General features: G+C 28.5%; 1 long non-coding RNA gene across 1 annotated transcript; it reads left to right on the top strand.

Moving 5' to 3' along the window:
- Positions 1 to 487: 487 nt before the first annotated feature.
- Positions 488 to 3067, top strand: LOC136091652 (uncharacterized). The gene is made up of 2 exons (XR_010644159.1): positions 488 to 2858; positions 3009 to 3067. It is a non-coding gene; the product is annotated as an uncharacterized LOC136091652 (long non-coding RNA).
- The last annotated feature ends 2333 nt before the right edge of the window (positions 3068 to 5400 follow it).

The raw sequence follows: 5400 nt of genomic DNA, 5'->3' as shown, positions 1-5400 counted from the left end.
TGGCGGATTCAGGTCTAGCATTTGGGGGAAGGGGGGCTAAGGGTATGAGTAGGGGACGACAGGGGTTGGAGATGACATATTAACCTCTAGAAACATATTTTTTTTTAAATCGCGCTTGTTTCGAGATCGCACTATATTTTATCGATGTCTTAACTATTAAGTACGTCTAAGACACTATACAATCTAATTTTTCATTTTGCTAAGTTTAATTTTATTAAAAAAAAAAAAAGAAGAAACATTTAAGGTAGAGCAGATCCCGATAAAAATCAAAAAAATTTCGAAAATTTTTTATGTCAATTTTAATGATGAACTTAACAGAGATTAGTTGTGTAAAAACGGTTTGTTGTTAACTAATTTAGTTTTTTAAATAATCATAGTTTAGTGCACTAAAGTTTTTCAAACTTCCCTAGCATCCACCATAGCAACGAATTTGTTTATTGGTTCTTTAGCTTTATAGTAGGGATTTCAGTCACGTGACTTTTTCCGTGTCGCAAGTTCATCATATAGTCCTAAATAAACGCGATTTTTTCGGCAACTTTTTCGGGAAATATTTTAAAGCTATCTAATTTCAAACCAAATTGCCTGTTGTATACCTTTGGAAAATGTTAAATAAAAATGTTGTTCTGTGAAGGTTAGTCTTTAATGTTTCTTAAAAAAGAATCCAGAAAATTTTTCAAGTCGTTTTCTTCATAGTTACGTTAATTTACACATTTAGACAAGTAAGTATGCTGATTTACATTACTTTTTTGGCATTCTAGCACCTTAAAAAAGAATATTAAGGTTATTAAATTATAGTATTTGATATTAGTATTTATAACCATTTGCTTTTTTTATCTGGACTTACTAATTTAAAAAATATACATTCCACCGTTTTTTCGATTTTTTCCAAGGCGTTTAACCAAAATAGTTATCTACATTGATATTTAGAAAGCGCTTATTAATGTGACTTTGATATGTAATTAGTTTTTTATATCTAGCTGTTTGAAATGCAGGATAGAGATTTGTATTTCTGGTATCAAAATTTAGAAGACAAAAGCTTAGCCAACGTGTGCACAGTTTTTACACAACACTTTTTCTCTAATTTCCGAGTTGCTAAAAACGACCTTACTTTGTTTTCGAAAATAAAGAGTGATTCAAAAAGTTAGGTTGCTCATTAAAAAAAAAAAAAGAATTTTTGCTTATAAATTTTATATCACCATTATCTGAAACAAATTTTCAACCATTTTTACAATCAATGTCATCTGAAAAAGAAAAAAATCTTATGAAAGATCTACATCTCAAAATCAAAAATAAAACTCTCAATCGCAAAGTTGAAGAAATCGACAATTTTAAAAAAGTTTCTGAAAACTACTGTAACCAGTTGAATGGTCTTGAAAGTGAAAATAAAAAACTTAAATTAGCTGTAAATAACCAGCAATGGAAAGAAATTAGAATTTGTAAGACAAGCCATGCAGTGTAAAGCACTATATACAGCAACAAACAAAAACCTGTTGAGTCTAGAAAAAAAGTTTACCGCATTGAAACTAAAGAATAAAACAAACAAAATTCGAAATTTAAACTAGAAGATTGTTTATCGAGATATAAAGTTGAAAAAACAAGAAAAAGAATTGATGCATTTAAAGCACAATTTGAAAAACTTTAAATATGGAATTCAGAAATGACCTCTGGGGGTGCTGCATCAACTTTAAGTTCTTTAACATAAATGTTATATGATATTCTATACACAAAGTTATGATATTCTATACACAAAGGACAGGGAAAACAACTTTGCTAAGTTAATTTGTTCATTTAAAACAACTATGTCAGATTTAGGTTCTGTCAATCCACTGTTTAACAGTAAGTTCAAAGAAATGAGGGAGCTATTGTTACCAAAAGTTATAGAACATTGGGATAGTTTAACAATTAAACAGAAAAATGAATTTAAGTGTATGTCAAACTTTTTTTGCAAGTTACATCTTTTAACAAACTTTGCAACTGAGACAGACAAAGTACTGTATTCATTAGAAAAAATTGCTCTGAGTGATGCTCACAAAAACACTTTTGCATTTAAAACTTTTGAATCTGGGGCTGCAAGACTGATACGCACTGCATGTAAACCATTCCACAAACGAGGTAGTGATGAAGCTGGTGTGGAAGGATATTTCGATTCTTTTCTCATTGGAAAAGGTGAAGACAAGTGTATGTTTGCTCCTTTTATAGGCAATAGATTATAAAACATTTTGTTTTATAATAGGACTGCACTGTATTATCATTCTAAATTTATTAAAGAATTTTTGTGTCAATGGCCAAATCTTAATAATCGACTGAAGGCAGTTAAGGAAAGTACATCAAGTATATTATTTTTAGCTGAATATCGTGCACTAGGTATTTTTGATAAGCTTATTACTGGTTCTCTTTGGAGACTTATTAAAGAAACGAAAAACATTCTTAGCGCAAATAAATATTTATTTTGATTAAAAATGAAATTGTCAGATCTTTGCAAAGATGCTTCTCCAATGCAGATGCAGAAAATAGAGCATCACTGAAAAAAGAAAATATAGTAAATGTGCTTATTCAATTGAAATCACAAGTTTGGCTAACAGTAGAAGAAGCAGAAGATAAATCTTTAAAATTTGATAATAAACTTTAAGGAAGCAAGTTATTAGAAGTCAATTAAATTTTTATCATTATGTAATGGGAGCAAAATGTTCATTGAAGCTGTTTTTTAAAACTAAAGTTTCTGGAAATAAATGTTTTGATTTAAATTTAAGTGAGCTGATGGAGAACTTGCTAACAAAGGAACAATACACTAAAAGAAAAAAGCCAACGCAATGACTTGATTAAGAAACAAAAAGAAGAGTTGTTTAGAAAGTTAAAAGGTATAATTAACATAAATTTTTTTTCCAGTATTTATTAATTTAAAATCTTACGATTGTTATTTCAGATACTACTATTTAAATGTAAACAAAGATAAATCTGTTATATTTTTTTAATGATAATCAAACTTATTATTAACATTTTACTTTCAGGAACACATGAAGACTATGAAATGCTTTAAAGATTGAAAAAGCTCTTGTTTTCAACTAAAGTTGTTTTTTATGGTTTCCACAGAGATTTTATTGCTTATGATCCAAATTCATAATTTCTTTATTTATAAAAGTGTATATGAGTATGTTCACTCTAATAATTTGAAAAAATTGTATTTTGTTTTACCCAATTGCCCCAAATGGGGAAACGAGTCCAAAGATTCTTACATAATTTTAGAATTTTCATAAGCTTTTATGAATTTGTTCACTCTTATAGTATGAAAAAACTGTTTCTTAACAAAAAAATGTATGCTTTTCACAAAGAAATTGTTACTTTTGACCCAATTACCCCAAGCAACAAGCCCTTGGATTCTTACATATTTTTAGGATTTTCCTAAATTTATGAATTTATTTACTCTTATAGATTGAAAAGGTTATTTTAATTTATAGGTCTTTAATAGGTTTATTTATAGATTTATTTATAAGTCTTTTAACTAAAGTTAATATTTGTACTTTTTACAAAGATTTTGTTGCTCTTGGCCCAATTATCCAAAATGGGGGAAACAAGCCCTGCGAATCCAATATAGTTTCTAGATTTTCATAAATTTGTATGAATTAGTTCACTCTGACAATTAATAGCATAATAAAAAGCTCTTTTTTTCCTTGACTAAAGTTAATTTTTATTACTTTTACCGTGATTTTATAGCTCTTGACCCAAATGCCCCAAAAGGGAAAAACTTATAACTATAGTTAAATGCATTCATTCCTTTGTTAAAAAAAAAACAGAATGAATTTACTTTATTATTTGTGCTCAACTTTAAGTCGTATTGTCGATGTCAATTGAAAAGTAAATAAAATTTTTAATTTCGTTGCCAAAAATTCTATAAGAAAAACTCCACAAATTTCGACCCAAAATAGGCATTATTAAGCAACACATAAGTCGTCATAACTCGGAAACCAATTTATATTTAGATCTAAATTTTAAGATATTTTCAATAATGCTGATTTCTATAGTTTGACTTCCTAGTCGATTAATAAACAAAATTATCAGGCGCAAATATTTTATAATTACCTAGACATGAATATTCTATGCATATGGGAACACAACAAAAACATATGACTACTTACAAAGAACGCGTAATATTGGTTTTACACTAAGATATAAATAAATTTATTATAAATAAAAATAAATTTTTAAAGAATATTTCTATTTTTTTTTTTTTTTTTTACTAAACTGAGCTATTTAAAAATACATAAATATAAAAGGTTTGGGGTTTTAAAAAACAACAATGAAACAGGTGTCACATCCCTATTTAAAAAATAAATGTGTTAATGTAAACACGCAGCTTTTTACAGATTTCTTTAAATAAAGTAAATCTATTTAGAACCCATATTATTAATACTACAATTAAGAATAAAATAGAGAATATAATTGTATTAAGAAAATTACAAAAGAAGGTCTAAACATTCTGCTGGAAGAGCAAGTTCCTTCTTTGATTCGAAACTTCGCCTCATAGAAGTAACAAAGGGGTCTGATGAGCAAAGCAATCTTCGCATTACATTTTCGTTTGTAATTTTTCTAGAAATTTTTTTTGTAAAATGTTCTCGAAAATTTTTAACATCTTTGTTTCTACTTTCCTGGGCTTCTTCAGATAAGAGACCAATTGGAACTGGCTTGTCTCTTACAACCTGGTGTGAATGGACCATCATCCTGTGCACTCCAACAGGCATAGGATACCATTTAAAATGTGGTGCATATGTCTTAAATGTATCTTTGCAATATACTTCTTGTTTGTCTGGATCAATTGGGTACTTACAGGACAATACAAAAAGAATAATAAAATATCCTTTAACTAAATCCTTATCAATTCCAAGTATTTCAGCAAAAGTTTCATGGCTTCTAAATGCTCTTTTTGCTGTGTTTCCATCTCTGGATGTACCAAAGCCACCATTTTTCGTAAATCAACAATGAGTCCGAGTGTATCTTTAAGTTTTTCCTGAATTTCTTTTTTTCGACTTCTTTGATTGCGGATTTTTTCATGCAAACACTGAGGAGTGTTTGCATGAAAAAATCCGCAATTATTTGTATTCTGGTCTTCCTCTCTGTCCAATATGTAATAGAACAAAACAATAAATCCAGTGATGAGAGTGTTGTTTATTGTAAGCAAGTATGAAGTCATTCATTTTTTTAGGATTTAATCTGCATATATTGCAAACTAGGTAAGAGTTACTTAATGGCGAAAGAAGAGTGGAAACTTTTCCATCAATCATTGTACATTCTAACTTGTGCTTGACTTGAAATAAGTCTATGATTGTTGTTCTGAATTCAGTTGACATGAAAAAAATAATATTCTCCTTTAACAATTTGCTGATTTTCTTTAACGTATTGCATTCG

This window comes from Hydra vulgaris, chromosome 15 (genome assembly GCF_038396675.1).
Source record: "Hydra vulgaris chromosome 15, alternate assembly HydraT2T_AEP".
NCBI classification, from domain to species: Eukaryota; Metazoa; Cnidaria; class Hydrozoa; order Anthoathecata; family Hydridae; genus Hydra; species Hydra vulgaris.
Note: the sequence above shows the minus strand (reverse complement) of the source record. Positions and strands in the feature narration are given on the sequence as shown.